The sequence below is a fragment of the Scyliorhinus canicula genome, chromosome 13 (assembly GCF_902713615.1).
Source record: "Scyliorhinus canicula chromosome 13, sScyCan1.1, whole genome shotgun sequence".
NCBI lineage: Eukaryota > Metazoa > Chordata > Chondrichthyes > Carcharhiniformes > Scyliorhinidae > Scyliorhinus > Scyliorhinus canicula.
In genome coordinates this window covers 84,592,205-84,613,604 of record NC_052158.1, presented here as the reverse complement: position 1 = coordinate 84,613,604, position 21,400 = coordinate 84,592,205, and the positions used below count along the sequence as shown (strand labels likewise).

The following is a 21,400-nucleotide window of genomic DNA, read 5'->3' as shown; positions in this document are numbered from 1 at the left end:
TGCCATGCTTGCCTACTTTCCTCATTGAACCAGCGAATTTCATCTGGCCTGATGGGAAAGGTAGAATGGGGATATGTTGGACCATGAGGTATGATTGAATACAATTCTGCTGATGGCCCACAGCGCCTTATGGATGCCGAGTTTTGATTTGCACTAACTCTATCCCATGTTACACGGTGGTAGTACCACACAAAATGATGCATGGTATCCTGAAGTGTGAAGAGAGGACTTGGTCTCCACAAGGTTTGTGTGATCATCACTCCTACCAATACTGTCATGGACAGAGGCATGTGTAACATGCAGATTGATGAAGACGAGGTGAAGCAGGTTTTGTCCTCTTGTTGGTTCCCTCACCACTTGGCGCAGGCCCAGCCCTGAAGATGTGACCTTCAGGACTTGGCCAGCTTGGTCAGTACTAGAGCTATCAAGCCACTCTTGATGGTGGACATTGAGGTTCCCCCACCCAGAGTACATCCTGGACCCATGCAACCCTCTGTGCTTCTTCCAAGTAGTGTTCAACATGGAATATGCATACCCATGTTTCATGTTATAAGATCAAGTGGCCCAGTGCTTTATTTTAAGGCTCGCAGGACAACTCTCTCCTGACTATACCACTGTGATGCCACCTGTAGTGGGTCTGTCCTCTGTCAGTGGGGCAGGACATACCATGGGGTTGTGATGGAGGAGTCTGGACATTATCTGTAAGGTATGATTCGGAGAGTATGCCTATGTCAAGGTATCACTTAACTGACAAGTGGTGGCGCTCTCACAATTTTCACACAAGTCCTATGATATTCGTAAGGAGACTTTGCAGGATTGACAATGCGGGATGTCATTGTCATTTCCAGTGCCGAGGTTGATGCTGGGTGGTCTGAAGGGTTTTATCCTTTTTGACTTTTCTGATGCTGTCTAGTACAAGTGAGTGGCTCGCCAGACTATTTCAGAAAGCAGTTAAGAGTCAACTATATTGCATAGTCTGGAGTCACATTTGAGCAAGATCAGATAGAGAAGGCCAATTTCCTCCCATAAAATTTGTTTTTAAACACCCGGCTGAAATTCAAGGTCACCCCAAGACACTCGCTTTCATTACCTTGAAACCCGCTTTAAAAGACCCCCCAAAAAATTCAAGCCAAACATAGAGAAATCATATGGTCAGATATCAGTCTTTCAGGCAGATTTTTTCCTAAGATCTCGGAATAGCGTTCCTGATTGAGTGAACTCATTGGTGACTCACAAGGCATAATGGAACCCTGAGCACTGGAAATTCTTCGGATATTCAGTCATTTTTGTGAAAGGTGATGATAGAGTATTTGGCAAAAGTATCTATTTAAAAAGATGTCTTGAAATGTAATGCAAGTAGTCAAAAACTATCACAGTGTACTATAAAGTGGTCTTGATAAGTTGCTGCCGAGTGAAAGATGATGCGTTTTTTTTTATGCTATCAACATTTCTTCAAGTCTAGTTCTAATTATATTCCCTCACTGATATCGCCTGATGGATTATCTTAGATTGTGTTTTAAATAATAGCTTCCGCTTGGATGTCTTGCCTTGCTCCACAAGGTCACCCTGCCAGGTAGAGTGTCATTTCACGCACCAGAAGCCCATTAGCCAGGGAGCAATGTGCATTTAGGAAAAAAATGTATCAACAGAAGAAAGATATTATACAGTACCTAAAGCTAAAACAGTAAGAAATATGACAAAATGTATTATATCAGATATATGATGGTCTACTTGTCGCAGTGGGAAACTGATTGTGGAGCAGGCTGTTATAGTGCAATAGAATGGTTGAACTCTGAGGGCAATGTGTATGAAGAAAAAGCTCATATAATTAACACGCATGAGGGACTGATTACTTCTATATTGCTATACTTGTGAAGAAAAGGACAGTTCAGGTGCCAAAACACTGACATTCTTTGACTTAACACTTACCATGACCTTCTGCATCAGTGGACTGAGAAGCTGCATCAGTGGACTGAGAAGATGAGAAAGCTCATTTGTATAGAAACATCTACATTTAGGGGCAGCATGGTAGCACAGCCATTAGCACAGTTGCTTCACAGCTCCAGGGTCCCAGGATCGATTCCCAGCTTGGGTCGCTGTCTGTGTGGAGTCTGCACGTTCTCCCCGTGTCTGCGTGGGTTTCCTCCAGGTGCTTCGGTTCCCTCCCACGATCAAAAGATGTGCAGGTTAGGTGGATTGGCCAAGCTAAATTGCCCTTAGTTTAGGTGGGGTTGCTGGGTTACGGGTAGGGTGGAGGTGTGGGCGTAAACAGGGGTGCTCTTTCCAAGAGCAGGTGCAGACTCGATGGGACGAATGGCCTCCTTCTGCACTGTAAATTCTATGATTCTATGATAAACTATTTCCAATACAATTTCTTTGGGGCAGCACGGTAACACAGTGGTTAGCACAGTTACTTCATAGCTCCAGGGTCCCAGGTTCGATTCCTGGCTTGGGTCATTGTCTGTGCGGAGTATGTATGTTCTCACCGTGTCTGCATGGGTTTCCTCCGGATGCTCCGGTTTCGTCCCATATTCCAAAGATGTGCAAGTTAGGTTGATTGGCCATGCTGAATTGCGCTTAGTGTCCAAAAACGTTCAGGTGGGTTACGGGGATAGGGTGGAGGTGTGGGGATAGGGTGGAAGTATGGGCTTCGGTAGTGTGCTCTTTCCAAAAAGGGCCAGTGCAGACTTAATGGGCCGAATGCCCTCCTCCTGCACTGTAAATTCTATAAGGGGAATCAGGAGCTTGAGGCTTATTTTTCAGTGCAGCTCCTTGTGTGTTCCAGATTTCAGGGAATTGTGATACCTTGCACCAAGGGATTCAAGGCACAATGGAGTCATTACTGACTTAGCTCAGTACAATTTAGGATGACTTTGAAAACTGTGAGCCTTGTGAAATATTTAAAGATGATTTGGGGTATGGTCAGTTGTGCACTGTTCATGTAAAATCATGTATAAGAACACTATTTGGAAGATCTCTCCAAAAATCTCTTTATAAAAGTTGCAGAATATTCCTAGTACTATTGCAGACCACGTTAATCTAAAACAACCCTTCTAATCTTTCAAATCAATATATGCTGAATGAAGAATATATATTCAGTCTAATATGACTTTGAAACTATAAAATGATGCCACATTATCAATTTGTGTTTGGCTGTCTTGACTAAGGTTACAGTTATGAAGTCTATATGGTTAAGCTTTTGGGCCGTGTCTTTAATTTAGGGTACAATGAAGGGAACCATTTGACCTGTTCTGACACTCGCCTGACAGCAAGCTGCTGTGGTTTGATTATTAGTGATTAAAGGAAGGTGTAATTGTTTTAGTGGAGAAAAAGTGCAAGGTGTTCATGCCTGTAGAGATAGTGGGTGGGATTCTCCGACGCCCCCTGGCGGGTCAGAGAATCGGCGGGGAGGGGGGGTGCGGTGTGAATCCCGCCCCCGCCAAATTCTCCAGCACTGGGCTTTTGCCGGGGGTGGGAATCGCGCTGCGCCTGTTGGGAGCCATTGGCAGCAGCCCCTCCCCCCCCAGCGATTCTCCGGCCCGCGATGGACCGAGTGGCTGCCCATTTACGGCTGGTCCCGCCGGCATAAATCACAACAGGTCCTTACCGGCGGCACCTGGCTCCACGGGCGGCCTGCAGAGTCCTTGAGGGGGCGTAGGGGGATCTGGCCCTGGGGGATCACCTACGGTGGCCTGGCCCACGATCAGGGCCTACCGATCCACGGGCGGCCCTGTGCCGGGGGGGCACTCTTTCCCTCCGCACCGGCCGCTGTCAACCTCCTACATGGCCAGTGCGGAGAAGACCCCCCCTGCGCATGCGCTGGGATGATGCCAGCACACGATGGCGCTCCCATGCATGCACCAACTCGTGCCGCCGGCGGAGGCCCTTCGGCGCCGGTTGGCGTGGTGCCAAGCCCTTCCGTGCCAGCTGGCGCAGCGCCAAACACTACGGCGCCGGCCTAGCCCCTGAAGGTGCATAGGATTCCGCACCTTTGGGGGCGGAAGTTCCGATGCCGGAGTGACTCCTTGGCGCCATAGTGGTCCGCCCCGCCAGTTCGCGGAGATTCCCGCCCAATGTGTCTCCAAATAGAAAAATTTTGAGAATTTTGGATTGTAAACAGTTGTGCTTTAAACTATCCATTTACTTCCTCGATGAAAGAGAGTTGGAGTCTCAAGGATAGCTCATCAACATCTCTACCTAGATACATGGCCCATGTGAATCATGATGCCATGGTGATGGACTTCAACACGGGAAGATAAAGAGGAAGCCACTGATATGTAAAAGGCCTTCCATTTTCAACTTTCTGAGTAACAGGGGAATTAATAAATTAGGTGGTTTTCCATTACCTTCCTTAGGTGGTTAGAGGAAGCACAATTCTCCTTTCTAAAGGATCCTCCACCTTTAAGCATCCGTTGCCCCTTTATGTTCTTGCTGTCTTCACACCACCATTGAAACGTGCCAGTTTTGCTGTTTTCCACGGCTTTCAGCTGAGCATGAGATCTTTACTTGGACCTGCGGTCATTTACAAAAAGGCCGGGGACAACCACCTGAGGTCTCAAATGACCTAGCTGCCCTTGTTGAAATGAAAATCACTTATTGTCACAAGTAGGCTTCAAATGAAGTTACTGTGAAAAGCCCCTTGTTCCAATAGCATGTGAAAAAAAATCTAATCGGGATTATAATTCATCCAACTGAATTCTACAAGATTTTCTCAGTTTTCCCAAGAGTTTTGCTGTCTCCCATTGGATGTTTGAAATGAGCCAGTAGTGGAGGGTCAGAATGCATTGCAGGGTCAGCATCTTGGTTTTCCTAGCTTCAGCACCCTAGCTGTTGCTCAGCATTTTCACCTCATGCTTCTCCGCTGGAAAGTTTCCTTCCCTGGCGCAGTGTTAAATATTAGATTCAAATCACCTACAATACCTCATGATCAATTTAAAAAATAATTTAGAGTACCCAATTAATTTTTTTCCAATTAAGGGGCAATTTAGCATGGCTAATCCACCAATTAACCTGCACATCTTTGGGTTGGGGGGCGAAATCCACATTAACACTGGGAGAATGTGCAAACTCCACAAGGACAGTGACGCAGATCCGGGATAGAACCTGGGATCTTGGCGCAGTGATGGAGCAGTACTAACCACGGTGCCACCGTGCTGCCTCAGCATCAATAGTAACTGCATTTGGGCGTTAATATATTACTTAAGGTTTGTTTCTTTAATGTTGTGCAAGGACTGCTATACACTTAGAGTACTCGTTGCCAGCAGCAAACATTTCCAATTCCGTTCTGCCATACTTGGGTTATGAATAAAGTTCTTTCATCCATTCTGGAGAAATTGTCCCATCTGCACTTTTTAACATTTCTGCATTTCCAGCATAAGTCACTATAAGGTAGCTAGTTTATGCTCAAATCATCAAAGTATTGTGCTTGTCTTTATTCTCCTCGTTCCCTGCTCCTGGAGATGCCCTGTTCGTTATTATATCCCATGCCTTCCTTCCGGCTCTCATTTCTCTGCCTCCCCCCAACCTCCCTGGCTCTCCTCTCTTGTTCCCTGTCTCTTCCCTCTCTCCCCCCCCCCCCCCTCCTCCTGTGATTCACCTTTCTTTCCTCTTAGGTTTAGCTGCCCCCCCCCCCCCCCCCCCCCCCCCTTCTGGTCTATCTTTCCTTCTCATGCTTTGGCAACTTTCCCCTGATTCTTGGCTACCTGGCTATTCTTCCGCTTGTTCGTTGGCCACAAACCGGTCCCGGAACAATTGCGTGAAAATAAAGACGAACGACGGGAGGAACGGCAGAAGCGGAGGTGAGCGCGAGACGGCAGCGAGATCCGTCCAGGAGAAGCAAGCGACAACACCAAACCCATTCAAGTATTGCCCACTGTAATTGTTTCTCCGGCACCCAAATGTTACCTCCCCAGTCTTCCCCCCCCACCAACAGTCGCCTACTTGTGTGTGTAAATAATTTTGCCAGTGTACAGAGTTGCTGCTGTTGAGCTGGTGCACAATACCCTACCAGTTATTCTATTTTATTTTTTATTGTATTTTTAAAAAATTATTTATTATTTTCTTTTCTTTGGTATGTTTGGGTGTGCCCTTCTCTTCTATACATGTGTGTGTACATATATATGTCTCTTACCCTGTGTTAACGGTAAAAAACATTTATAAAAAAAAAGCATTGTGCTTGGGTTTGTTATACATTGTTGTATTAACTGTAAATATCTGTAAAGAGCAAGGAATTAATTAGCTAGGAACTAATTGTTATGTGTAAGTGTTCTGGAGGGAGGACATTTAACGGTTGCATCAGAAACTCAAGTGAAGCGTAACAGAACTAGTTCAATCCGGTTCTTAATCTATTGTCCCAGACAACATGGCAAAGTTAAACATGAAGAGTTTCTGATCTTTTCAAGCTCAGTGTGATTATTAACAGCACCTGGGAACCTAACAACAAAAAGAACACATAGCAGGATGCATGGCCATTAGAAGTTGAATTGAAACCTCCCAGATTCATTTCAGTTTGGTTGCAGAAGTTGGCTAATATCTAGTATCCCCTATTACCCTTTTGTTAAAAAAGCACATTTTAAATCATTATATCTGTTTTCTATTGCTGGCAGGTCATGGAAAAGTAACTAAATCCAGGAAAAATAGTGTGGACATCAGAGGGAAATAGATTCTGTTCAGTGAAGGTCTAAATCAGATGGCAAGTGATCGCTGGAGCAAAATAAAATGATGTTTCCAGAGAATTCTTTTATTACCCATTCAATGGATAGAGGATCTTGTTTTCACTGGTCTTTGTTCTCTATAGATTTCTGAGACTTGAAGGTACAGGCAAATTACTTTGAGGTTGCTCTTCACGGATGTTAAAGAACTTCAAAGTACATGATGCAACAAAGAAAGTGACTTCCAAGTACACGGTTTTCTGGTCACACTATTTAGGTGACTGTGTTCCATCACTCAGTGCCTGCCTTTTTGCACCTGTTATTTTTGCAAAGATTGGCCTTGCTGCCTTGTCTGTCATGAATTTCACAGATGACATTCTCTGCCGCAGATAGTAGGCAGACCACTGGAACTGCATTTGAAGAATATTGGGTAGAAGCCATGGAAAAGTAGGGGCAAGCTAGTTGCTACCGAATGAATCTTTCCTGGCAACACCTGTAAGCAGGGCCAATGACAAATCCTCGCACACAAACGAGCCAAGTAGGACCTCTTTTTCTTCACGTGAGTGTTTTTGTTTCATTGCATGCTCTCTCCCTGCTCCTTGATGTTTTGCCGATTAAATTGAAGCTTTAAGAGGCAGTGATGGAGCATCATTGATTGTAAAGAGATTCTAAGTACTTATTGTTACTCTTCGTGGTAGAGACTTGCCTTGTAGTTAATACCAGTTTTCTCAAAACAATGCCTGACTTGAACTTTGAGATTAGTTTAATATTTTGTACTAGTGAATAATCACTCCACAACATAGAGTACCAGCCCTCCTTGTTATGGTCAACATCATTTTGACTACATAGCCTCATTAATCCAAGTAACCCACCAACTAACACAAGAGCACAGACTCAGTTGTTTTTAAATCTCAATATGCATGATCACAAAGGAAATGATACTACACAGAACAATATTGTGCAATGGTTCTTATTCACTTCAGTGTGTTGCTGGGAGGGACATTTTTCTACCCAAATAATGCAGTTCTATGATATGCTGTCTGGAACTCCTTCCCTAATGCATATTGGCTGTACCTACATCTCAAAGACTGCAGCGGTTTAAGAAGGCAACTCACCACCACCTTCTGAAGGGCAACTAACGTTTGCACAATAAATGCTGGCCTAACCAGCGACACCCGCACCCTGTAAATTAAATTTTTAAAAATGCAACTGAAAACATAACTCGAGGCGATCTGAGTGGCAGTGTAAATTGTTTACCGTGGCAATATTTGTCCAAAAGCCACATCAGTCATCTTGCAAGATATTCTTCTGAAAAAAAATGTAATCCCTGTTCAAGAAATAAATAAAATTGAACATTGCACATGAATTAGAGAAATGTGCATGCAAGGAGCTTGCAATTTGGTGAGGGCACCAAGCCATGGGGCCTGGTGATAAGGATGAGGGGTGAATTGAAAGAGACCTTACAGCATTAAAAAGCAAATACTTTAAACAGGCATATCCCCGAGAGAGTCAGATCAATAAACACCACTGAGGGAGAATTTAAATTTTTAGGTGCATTGTTATGACTGTTGGACTTTAAAGAGTGTCTTCTTGTTACAACCTGCACGAGACCTACAGGGTTGGAGCAATCAGTCTCCCAGCGAGTTTTGCCAAATACAAGCTCCCCTGCTAAGGGGGCAGGGAGCTCGAGGACATTCGCGATTGAGATCTGTATAAAGTCGGCTAGATATGGAACCGACAGAGCAGACCTGGCTAAGATTGGATGTATATTGAAAATATAATTTATTTGCAATAAACCAAGTTTTCTTTTGATCAATGTGATTTTGACTCGTTAGTGGCCTACTAAACTGGCGATGAGGATACAACTGGTTTACAATTGACACTGTTACACATGAAATGAACAGCCATATCCTTTCCATTGCTGGACTAAGGTTGGAGAAAAAATGTTTTACTGCAAATATGCCTTTGTTCAGAAGGTTATACCTGTTCAATGCAAGCTTAGACAATTGGATGCAGTACGCTGAACGCATGCGTTACATTTTCCAGGCAAACACTATCACAGATGCTGACTGACAGTGATATCGCTGACTGCCTGTGGCGCTCATACTTATGGAATGATAAAATACCTTAAATATACTGCAGCTCCGGACACTACGACATTTGACTAATTGGTGGCCCTAGTGGGACAACACCTCAGCCCTAAACCATCCATATAGTGCAGAGATACCATCGCAGAGAGGGCTGCAGGAGAGTTTGTAACTGAGTTTCTGACGAGGATACAAAAACAAGCTGAATTGTGGGAATACAAAGTTCTCTTTCTGAAATGCTGTGTGACCGTTTGGTCTGCGGAGTAACTAATGTAGCTACTCAGAGGAAGTTGCTAGCCGACCCGTCCTTAGACCTTCAGTAGGTCGTGCAAGTTTCACTTTCCCGTAAATGTGTCGAGAGAGGAGTACAAGAGATCCAAGGGATGGAGGTAAACACCGTAGGACACGCCCCCTCCAGCGAACAGTCCCCCTCACCTCAAGACTGAAACCTCGTCCTGGACCGAGTACCTCACGAACCAGGGACGGGATTCTCTGACCCTCCGCGCCGGAATCGCGCCCGGCGTGGGGGCGGAGAATAGCCGTTCACGCCAGAAATCCAGCACGACGGCGCCTCTGCAATTTTCCACAGAGCCGCCTGTCGCGTGCACGCGGGAGACGTGGCGCCGTCAGGGGCCACCCAGCGGGACCTCGGTGTTCTGGCTGCGGGGGCCATCCTGGTGAAAGTGCAGTGGAATCTGACTCCAGGTGGGGGTGGGTTCCACAGTGGCCAGCCCCAAGATCGGAGGCTACTGATTGGCGTGCACGTTTATTCCGGGGGGGACCTATGTTCCTCCGCGCCCCTTTAGGGCTCTGCCATGTTGCGCAGGGGCCGCCGCGAAGACAACTGCTGCGTGGACCTGCGGCCGGCCGCCATGCGCATGCGCGGCCGCACGGGCGTTAACTGCAGGGCCACGCCGACAGCCGGAGCTGGGGGCACACGCTGGGGCCCTGCTGGCCCTCTTGAAAATGGAGAATCACCCCGGACCTTCGAGGAAAAAGTCCAGAGTGATTGTCGCCCTTTTCCCGGCGGGCATGGTGACTTAGTCCCCAGAAGGGAGAATTCTGCCCCAGGTCATTGGTCAAGGTCCGAAACATTCTTACGGGAAACCTCCCTGGAGACTATAGAGGGAGAGCCCAGGCACTGTGATGTATGTGAACACAGAAGCCGCAGGGAGCGCAATGCACAAGTCAGCCAGCAATCCTGGCATCCCGTTTGAGGCAGCGGCGAACCAAAGGCTCACAGTTTCCACCTGGACAAATAAAGGAAGAGTATATGCAGCTGAATTGCACCCTGATGGCCCCCATCATGATAACTGTGCAAGTTAATAGGCATCCATTAGACATGCAGCTGTAGTTTTGGCTATTGGAAGTAGACCATCAACAGGATAAAGGGGGCATAACAGTTAGATCTGTGAGACACCGAGGCAAGATTAGCAATGTGTACAGGTGCATTGCGGGAACCAAAATGACCCCTGTAGTTTACAGACAACAGTCAGTGTAACTTCCATTGATCATAGTCAAGGGACATGGCCCCAGCCTGCTTGACCACGATAGCTAAAAGTTGAGGCCAAACCCAGCCGGCTCGAATGCCTTAGGATTATTAGACCGGTCTGTTTTGCTGATTGGGCAGCGCTGGTGGTCCCAGTGCTCAAACCCGATTAGACGGTCAGACTGTGGGAACGATATAAGCTGACGGGCAACAGGGCTTCTTGGCTGGATCGGTATCCAATACCCCGCATCAAGGACCTATACGCAAATCTGGCAGGTGGACATTCAATTATGAAGCTCGATATGATCCGTGCGTACTTGCTGTTAGAGTTGGACACTGCCTCATTTAAATACATCACTATTAACACCCGTAGAGGCCTGTACAAATACACCAGACTACCCTTTGGAGTGTTGTTCGCCTGTGCCATATTCCAAAGGGGAATGGAAAACGTGCTGACAGGTTTGCCGCGAGTGGCCGTGTATCTGGATGACGTGTTAGTCACATGGGCGACTGAACAGGCACATTTACGTAATTTGGAGGAGATTCTCCATTGTTTTTCAGAGACGGGCATTTGCCTGCGGAGAGAAACATGCATGTTCCACGTGAAGGAAGTGCTGTACCCAGACTACCAACTGGACCATGAGGGGTTACACCCGGAGAAAGTATGGGCAATTCAGCAAGCTCCTATACCTGAAAAAAACAAAGTTGTGGTCTGTTTTGGGATTGGTGAACTATTGCGGAAAGTTCATTCCCAGCCTCGCGACCAGTTTAGCCCCCCCCCCCACACTTCCTCTTAAAAAAGAACCAGGGATCAGTGTGGAGAAAGCAACAGGAAGAAGATTCACTCAAGTGAAAAAACAATTAACTTCCTCTGGCTTGTTGACACATTATGATCCGACCAAACAACTAATAGTCATGTGTGACTCGTGCCCGTGGCATTTTATCATACCGAATGGAAGATGGCAGAGAGAAGCTGAACGCTTTCGCCTCTCGGACATTGGCTATGGCCGAGCGCAATAATGCGCAAATTGAGAAAGAGAGTCTGGCAGTTGTCTTCACCGTAAAGAAATTCAATTAGCTTGTGTACGGTCAACGGTTCACGACTATCATTGACCACAGCCACTGCTTTTGAAAGAAGACAAAGTGTCCATCACCTCTGCCAGGATACAGCTTTGGGCCCCCTCCTGCTGGAATTTATGACTACTCATTATCGTCCAGGTCCCCAGATCACAAAAGCGGATGTGTTAAGCTGACTGCCTTTGCCAACAAACTCCTTCTCCTCCCAGGACTGACAAGGTAGTCTTTTTGAACATTGAACACATAGTCCTGTGTGAGGGTCAGCATAGAAGATGCCAAACGAGTTACTGGCATTCCCGACAAAAAAGCTTACGTTTAGTATAGAAGACAGCTTCTTTTTGTGAGATACGTGTGTCATCGTTCCAGGTAAGGGCCAAGACCTGATCTTGAGAGAACTGCACCCGGGGGTGTCCAAAATGAAACCTCCTCACCTGCAGGTAAATTTGGTGGCTGGGCATGGATGCAGAGATAGAGACGGTAACCCAGAAGTGTGGTGTATGTCAGGAGTACCAAAAGCTTCCACCAGCTGTGCCTCTTCACCCATGGAAATGGCAGAGGGGCGACCGTGGGTGCAGTCACACGCCAAATTTGCCAACCACCATCAATGTTTGATGTTCTTATCCCTGATAGATGCCCGCTCTAAGTGGTTGGAAGTCCATAGAATGTTAAAGGCTACATTGAGAAATTGTGCTTGTCTTCCACTATACACAGTATCCCAGGGGTATCAGTTACAGACAAGGTGACACCTTTCACAAGTGAGGAATTCTCGGGATTCCTGTAGACAAACAGGGTATGGCACATCCATATGGCCCCGTATCACCCGGCTGGTGGAAAGGGCGGTACAGACATTCAAACGAGGGATGAAAAAGAAGACTTTGGGGTCGAACGACAGGCGACAGGCCAGATGCTTGTTCTGCTATGGGACCACTTTGTGAACGGTATCACCGGCTGAATTACTAAAGGAGCAGAGGTTTCGAACTAGTCTTAGTCTGGCTATCTCTGATATTGGTGGGAAAGTATGCCCAAGCTAGGAGCAGCAAAGACATCACCCTGTTAGACATATATTGCCCAGACAATTTGTACCAGGTGACGCAGTCAATGTTCGCAAGCAGACGATGCCCAGTGGATCTCTGGGACAATTGTCTGTCAGACAGGGCTGGTACCATAATCAAGTTCAGGCACAAGTTCGGACATAAGGCTCAGAAGACCAGTCTTACAAAAATTCCTTGCAGGAGAAAAATTACAGTCCAACCAAATCCAATGCCAGCAGAGGCAGAAGCATTACCCCAAGAGGGTCAAGATGCTGAAATGCGAGACGTCATTGATATGGATTCTGAAATGGAGACCAAGGTGTCTGAAGTCAATCTGTGCAGCAGCCTCGGACAGTGCATCCACCATGGTATTCTGAATGGAAGCAGTGTTCGCCGTCTAGATATATACTGCCTGATCCAGCCCTGCAAGTGCAAGAAGCACAGCCAATTGCAAAGTGAATCAGGTGTCCTCTTACAGTCATCAGAAGTGTCTTCAGACCTTTGGGAGCCCAGGGATAGCGGGGTGGGGGGGGGGATGTTTTGACCTGTATGAGGCCAAGGAGTTGGAGCAATCAGTCTCCCCCATGAGTCTTGCCAAATACGAACTTCCCTGCTGAGGGGGCCCAAGGACATTCATAATTGAGATCTGTATAAAGTCAGCCGAACAGACAAAACAGACCTGGCTGGGATCTGATGTATATTGTAAATAAACCAAGTTTTGTTTTGACCAACTCGGTTCAAACTCATTTGGGGCCCACAAACTTATTTAATGCAAGGTAAAATGGAGTAGTTTGGTGAGAGAGATGTGACCTACAAAAAAATCATGTGACCTGGTTGCCATGAGAACAGGGTTCAAACTTCTGGAAAGGAAGGTGCAATGTTGAACACCTGTACGCAAAAGAGGAGGCACCAGTTCCTGCAGTTTTCAGGCTCTCAGTCAGACTGAGGGATTTGAAGGAAGAAAACTATTGATGGGTGTTGGTATGTCAAGTAGGAAGAAAGTCTGATTTCAGTTCAACCACCAGGCAGGTTGTTGGTGAGGTGGATTCTTGGTTTGTAGTGTCATGTGAATGTCACTTTAAGAAATGTTTTGGCTGCTCCTGTTACTGCAGTGATGTCAGAGTGTGGGTGGAGCTGAGCTCTGGCTCTGCTTTTTAGTTTCACTTTGAGAAAATCTTGGGTGTGTCTGTGTTTTTATGGTTTTGTTTTTCAGTGTTGGAGCTGAAGCCAGACAAAGCAGGTGTACTGCTGTTCTCTCTGCCATGAAAAGACTATCTCTTGACCATTTGGTGAATTCAGAATTATAAATGTTTTCAGTAGTGAATGTAAACCTGTTGTGCTTATGTTAAAAGGTGTTTCTTTTGTCTTCTGGATGTTGTTTGGGAAGTTATTAAGGATTACTTAGTGTTGTATATTCTGGGGGTTGTATTTGTATTGATGTTCACTGTCTGTTTTAAAATGGTTAACTTGACTTCATAGAATAAATATTGTTTAGCTTTAAAAAATACTTTTTGATTTCTGCTGTACCACACCTGTAGAGTGGGCCACGTGCTCCTCATACCACAATCTATTAAACGTTGTGGGTCAGGTGAACTCCATGATACACATTGGGGTTCTCTAAACCCTGACCTATAACAGTAGGAACAAAACCTATGATGAGTTAGACCATGGAATCACCAGACGGTACTTTGCTACAGTCTGATTATTCTCAAAAGGATTTAATGAAAGTTTTTCTTTGTTTAAGGACACTGGAAGGTTCACCCTGGTGGGACAGGGAGAAAAGATCCTTTAAAGCTTGGAGCAGCTGGAGATGTTAAACTCAAGACAACAGTCCTGCCATGAGTGCAGTCTAATATATATACTTGGCATGGGTTTTCAGTTGCATTGAGAAGTTATATGGAAATACCTTTTCTGTAGTTTAGTGTATTGGCTGCCTCTAAGCACTTGTTAGTCTATGATGATTTAGTGTGTTTGTTACAGTAACAGTCTTGACATGAACTATCCTTGGGCAATCCTTTAAGTTGGTCTCTGGGAATTCATATCTCTTGAAAGTTAGCAGCCTGATCCACGTCACAACAGTATTTATTCAATTCTAACTGCCAATGGCTGACTAATCTGGGGCCTGATTTTCTTTTCTGATTTTTCCAAGGTCAAAGCTTTGCTGTTGACAGGTGGTATAGAGGGTGTGGGGGAGCAAGTGATGACGGCAGTATGGCTGGGAATACTAACTTTAATGGCAGGGACGAATTAAAAAATTAAATGTTGTTCGGTTGCTCAATTCCAGTATCCTATTCGGTGACTGGAGGCAGGCAGGGCAGTTAAAATATGAGGCCATTAATGTGAGGGTTTCGTATCCTACAGCATTTCAATGTAGCACTTCGATTCAAATTGCTGGCTCATTTTAAACACTGCTGGCCTAGTTTTCTTTCCTTTTCGCAGCAATTTGAAGGATGGTGTCCTGTGGGAAAGTTGCCAGAATGGATTTATTAGTCACTGTACAATCCTGAGCCTGGATGGTTTATAAGGTTTGCAATGAGATTCCACAGAAAGGGCCAGTTGCTATGGTTGCATGCTGGCTTCGTTAGGCCTGTAGTGCTTTAAAAGGAAAAGTTACTAGCTTATATGGCACCATGGAAAGTTCTTAGGTCTGGGTAAGTAGTGTCCACATTACTGTTCACTGTAAATGAATCATCCAAATCCACAAGTGTTGCATTCGCCTCAAAATCTTTAGGTCCCATGCAATTAAGTCAGAGGGCAACTGAGGGGAAGGAAGTGAGGAAACCAGCTGGGGAGTGGGGTGGGGGGGGGGGGGGGGGGGGGGGGGGTGTACGGATGGGGCATTCAAAGGTGGAGGAATCGATTGCAGAGGGGAAACCAGAGGTGAAAGCAATTTTATTCCTCCAGTAATTAATGATAACTCCCCGGAGTGGCACTGATCACTAATGGGAAAGTGGTAATGCTCAGATACCCCTCAACAAACAACAGTGGTGGTCTAAAGATAACTGATAATAAGAAATGTAATGATCTAATTATCTCTGACTAGCAATAATAGTATGACTTTAAAAAAATGCAGCAAAAATTTGCAATAATGATTCCAGAGATGAAGGACTTTAATTACGTGAATAGATTGGAAAATCTGGGGTTATTCGCCCTCGAAGAGAAGCTTGAAAGCAGATTTGATGAAGGTGCTGAAGTTCGTAGGTCTGGACAGAATTCATGGAATCATATAATTTACAGTGCAGAAGGAGGCCATTCGGCCCATCGAACCTGGGACCCTGGAGCTGTGAAGCAACTGTGATAACCACAGTGCTACCGTGCCACCTATTGATGAAGAGAAACTGTTTCCATTGGCAGAGGGTCAAGAAACAGACGACACAGATTTAAGATAATGTCAAAAGAACCAGGGGGGGCAGCAGGGTGGCGCAGTGGATAGCACTGCTTTCTCACGGCGCCGAGATCCCAGGTTCGATCCCGGCTCTGGGTCACTGTCCATGTGAAGTTTGCACATTCTCCCCGTGTGTGCGTGGGTTTCGCCCCCACAACCCAAAGATGTGCAGGGTAGGTGGACTGGTCATGCTAAATCGCTCCTTAATTGGAAAAAATTAACTGGGTACTCTAAATTTTAAAAAAAATTCAGTGCACATGAGGCAAAATCTTTTTTTACTCTTAATGGAATGGTTAGGATCTGGACTACACTGCCTGATGGATTGTGGAGACAGATTCAATCATATCTTTCAAAGGGAATTAAATAATTATCTGGAAAGAGAAACACTTCAGGGCTGCGAAGAAAGGGCCAGGGATTGGGACTAGTTAAATTGCTCTTGCAACTTGACGGGCTAAATTCTATGGGCGGGGTTTTCCGGGTAGGGGCGGCAGCTCCTGATTGGCTGCTGGAGGTCCCGCTAATATCTATGGCATTTTGTATGGATTGACCGTCCCGCAACTGGGGGACTCGCTGTGTGGGTCGCCGTCAGCTGGACCGGAAAATCCCGCCCTACGATTCTATTTCAACTTGCTGTTCTTCACTCTCAAATATGATTTCCAACCACAACCCCAACCCCAGCTTTCGACAAGAGTCTACTGGAATGGGTATTTGAACAGTCAATCGTTGCCAGTGGCAACATCGGGATGCATTCTGTCTGTGTGGTTTGTACCTGCTTTGTTTGCTGACTGTTAAACCAAACATGCTTTTTCTGAGCACTGCCGGTCATCACAAAAATCTCACAATTAATGCTTATTCAGTTTTGCTGCTGGCGGTGAGGGTGACAGCATCAGGACCAACAGAAATCACGGGTATTTCTGTGAGTCCTGAAAGAGTAACTGCGGAGGGAGAGAGTGACACAAACTGAGGGAGGGAAGGGGAGTATTGCAATGGGGAGAGGGAGTTCTGAAATTTTCACTATCATACTTAGGCCTTTAATGTTAGTATCAACAATGAGAAAACTGTCAGCATTCACTGACCGAGTAATATCTGGTATGCATAAAAAGTAAAGTTGCCACAGTCCCAGATGACCATCGGCTATTTTCTCTTTTTGAGGGATAGATCTGACTGGTGGTGATTTACCTGAGGCTCTCCACACCTCAGGCGAGGGGCAAGGTTGAGAAGGCGGAACCTTTATTAATAACCTCAGCCGGTCTGGGAATTGAACCCAAGTTGACCTTGCTCTGTATCCCGAACCAACTGTCCAGCTAACAGAGCTAAGCCTGGCCCCCACACATCTGTACATGTGCAAAGCAGAAATTCAGGAGTCGCTGTCAATGATTCCTCACTCCTCCATGGGATACAATGTTCAAGTCTGAAAATCAGTTCAGTACTAACATATCTAAATCATTCTCGGAGCCTGGTCTTGAGAAAGGAGGGTTTTCCTGAACTTTTGAAATGATGACAAGGGAGGCCACTTGGTCCCTATGTTGTCCCTCTCTCCTGCAACCCTGCTTCCACTCCTCAAGATCTTTTCTATTCTTCCTTTTCAAATCTATAATAGTTCCTTACATGTGAAGTTTTTGCCTCTACCTCAATTGACAAGCGACAGAAAATCCTACTGCTAGTCTACTAGCTCTCAGTTCATTAGATTTCCTTCTCCCTTCTCCCCCCTTCCAAAAGGGGTGTCATCCATTAAAATATTTTTCCATTCCTGAGTTTCCCATTCGCCCACAATTGGGGGGAAAGAAACTTTCACTATTTATCCGCAGTCATGTTCCAAGGTTTCAATTACACCTTCATTGGCTGCTCCTCCTCCGTATCATTCCTTGCCACCATCTTGCCACTGCTGCCGTGAAAAATGCTAATCCACATGCCCACCTCCAAACCCTCTGCCCTAAACCATTAATATCGCTCTTCACTGCTCCCACCCCCTGCCTCCCCCAATACTACCTCCTCAACCCCCAGTCTCACTCTCTTCAGATCCCTATTTTCCAGTACCTTTCTTCCACCCCAACCCCCACCTCCACGTCTTGTTTTCAGCACTGAAAATCCCAATGTCATTTATTGTGATTCCTCTTCCCAGTTCCAAATGCTCCAGCCCCCTGGCAACTGCATTTCGCATAGTTGTGGCACCCTGAATGGCGCTGATTGGGTGACAGATAAGCTCAAGGCCTTAGCAGCAGCTGGTGACGTCACAGAGTGTGGGTTTGGGCTAATGGGATGTACTGTGACAAGAAACTTATAACTATCTCCCAGGTTATTCACGGGAGTGGTTTACTTGATTCTATGGAGGGGTGGGGGAATGTTCTTTCAGGACGTTTGAAAAACAACCTCTGGGACCCAATTCCTCAGCAATCTGCGATCTGATGCTGCATTTACTTAGAATGGCCAGAGGTGGCTTGGAAAAGCGGCTCTCTTTTTATTTGGAAACTGCTTTTCAGCTTATTGCTTGACCTCACTTGTGCCACAGGAGCAAAGAAATTTAATTGTGGCCCTATTCAATTTACACCCTGATTTTTCTGAGTTCTTGCAAAAACACATTCCACAATATTTTTCCATTCCAGTAGTAATAGATTAGGTTTTAAATGATTTAGCTGGCTGTCAAATTCCGTGTTGCAGTATCTCAACCAACCCATGATTACCGTTATTCGTGCTACACTCTAACAGGCTAGTGTTAACAGTAGTGTTGTGGTACACTAGAAACAGCAGATCTTTAGATGTGTACGGTAAAGGTAAAGTCACCTTAGTCCCAGGTGACCATAGGCTGCTTTCCCCTGTCAGGGGGAGAGCTGACTGGTAGTGATTTAACCTGAGGATCACCACACCTCAGACAAGGGGCAAGGTTGAGAAGGTGGGCCCCCCATTAATGATCGCAGCTGGAATTGAACCGGCACTCTTGGCCTTGACTGTGTATCACAAACCAGCTGTCCAGCCAACTGAGCTTAACTGGCCACCAAAGGTAAAGTCGCCATAGTCCCAGATGACCAGAGGCTCCTTTCCCCTTTGAGGGGAAGTCCTGACTGGTAGTGATTTAACCTGAGGAACACCGCACCTCGGATGAGGGGCAAGATTGAGAATGCGGGGCATTCATGAATAACCTTGTCTGCTCCCTGCCCAGCATGGTATTTCAGCTTAATGTGTACTAATTAATGAATAAATAGTTCAGAACTGAGCCCCAGGCACATAATTATTCGGTGAGCCTTTTCCTGATTCTAAGAATGGTGGAGGTCTTTGCCATTTTAATCTTGATGAAATATTTACAATGTAATCAGTTGCTGCCCTGTTATGTAATAAGACATTTCTAACGAGTTCTATTTTTCATTGACACAAGTGTGAATGTGTTTTACTGTGTTTTACTTTGATCTCTCAGATATCCTTTGCACTTTGAATTATTGGTGACAAAAGGAGTTTAACAGTTTCAACATGCATTAAATAGAATCTTGGCCCTTTTCTTTAATTGCACAGTTTTCACGTGAATGGACTGCATCTCACTGAAGTGATTACATTAGGAGTTTGCGAGCGTTCCCGTGCTCTGCCTCAAAAGTTACTTTATGGAATAAAGAATTCTTAAATTAAAAAGAGGCTCGGACGGTAAATGAAGAGATTTAAGGGGAAAAGACTATGTTCTGAATTTTGAACCTATTAAATTAAGTGTCAAGCCTAATAAATCGCTGCTTTCAGTTTAATGTGGCTTCGGTGTTTATGGATAATTAATAAAGTTAAGAGAGATTTTTATATACAAAGCTGGGCATCAGAGCTTAATGGTATATGTCTAATACTGAATATATTTCTATTTCTTGCTCACTGTGATGCAGTCTTTAAACAATTAGTACTTTTGTTTGTAAAATCTGAGCCGCCATATTCAAATGTTGAAACTCAGAGAGACATTTCAAAGATTATGAGACTAGTAATCCAGAGGCCTGGACTCATGACCCAGAAAAATGTGTTCAAATCCCACCACAGCAGCTGGGGAATTTAAGTTCAATCAATTAAATAAACCTGGGGAGGGTTTCTCCGTCCCGCCGCATCCGTTTTCCGGTGCGGCGCGCCCCCACCGGCAGCAGGGTACTATGTCCAGGCAGCCGGCCAGTGGGATTTCCCATTGTGGGCACCTCCAGGCTGTCGGGAAATTCGCCGGCGTGAGTGCGCTGTCAGCGACACGGAAGATCCTGCCAGCGGAGAATCCAGCTGCAGGACTTTAACAAGGAAATGCTGGCCTCAGCAAGCGGGTCATGAAGGGGCTGGTTTAGCACAGGGCTAAATAGCTGGCTTTTAAAGCAGACCAAGGCAGGCCAGCAGCACGGTTCAATTCCTGTACCAGCCTCCCCGAACAGGCGCCGGAATGAGGCAACTAGGGGCTTTTCACAGTAACTTCATTTGAAGCCTACTTGTGACAAAAAGCGACTTTCGTTTCATTTTCATTTCATTTCATCGCATAAAACTATTAAAAATTCCCTCCGATTCACTGATGTTCCATGGGGAAGGAAATCTACCATCCCTTTTATAATTTAATCCCTCTTATACCCTAACACAGACCTTCCCTTTCATTCTTCTCCCCTCTCCACCCCATTGTCCTTTTCCCCTTTCTACTTGATTAAGATCTGCTACATCGCTGACCTTTTCCAGTTGTAATGAAAGGTCATTGACCTGAAATGTTAGCTGCTTCTCTTTTCACAGGCGTTGCCTTACCTGCTGGGCATTTCCAGCATTTTCTATTTTATTTTGTCCAAAAATGTTCATTGGTTGAAATCTGGCTCCAAAATTTGGTCCGACAGCCTATTCGAGGTCATACTTGGGTCAGCTTATGCAGGTCTTTTTGTGTGTAATTCCTGAGCCTGCAGTTTATTGCGTGATGACATTGCTAATATTCACACCACTTTAATCTAAACTGAGGAAAACGTTGGGTTGGATTTTGCAGCCCTTCACGGTACCCGTGCAGTAAAAAGGTAGCCTTCCTGTCCACCCCTCACCTCTCTCCCAGTTTATGGTGGACGGGGTGGGCCTCAGGCAGTTTGCTTGTCTCGGGCCTATTGAGGTCCTTAAGTGGCGAATTAATGGTCTTCCTTCCACCTCCGTTGTTATTTTACCTGTGACAGGAAGGTAGAGGCCAGATGGAGGAGGTCTGCAAATGTCATTGTAAGGGTTGCAGTAGGGTAAAAAGACCCTCATAGGAGCCATCTCTCCCAAAGGTCGTATCCCATTTTAACCATTACCCCCCCCCCCCCCCCACCTCATCCCCCATGTCTCAAATCCAGGCCTTCACCCCCTTTCTGTGCTTTGCCAACCTGGTCGGCCTGTCCAAAACCACAGCATTGCCTTGAATCATCACCACTTCTTCTTGGAGGTTACCTGTGGTCCTAGCAGTGGCCACTGTTCACACTTGGCGTTGTTTCGACTACAGAACCACTAACCAATCAGATTGGCTGGTCACCCCAAGGCAGCATATCCACTCAGTAGATGGAGAGGGAAGGGAGAGGGGTGAGGAGGGAGAGTGGTGGAGGCGGATGGAGCGAGAGGGAAGAGGTAACCCTGCAACAATTACAGCTGTTTCCAGTGTAAAATAACTGTCGGGCAGCTGCCTTTTGGGTGGACAGCCTCACGGTTAGCTTTTCAACCTGGGAAGCGGGGAATACAGCTGTTTC

General features: G+C 45.8%; 1 protein-coding gene across 1 annotated transcript in view; it reads left to right on the top strand.

The window, feature by feature from the left end:
• The window catches only part of clstn2a (calsyntenin 2a), a 757,260-nt gene that overhangs the window by 188,524 nt on the left and 547,336 nt on the right, over positions 1-21,400 (top strand). The window lies entirely within an intron of this gene.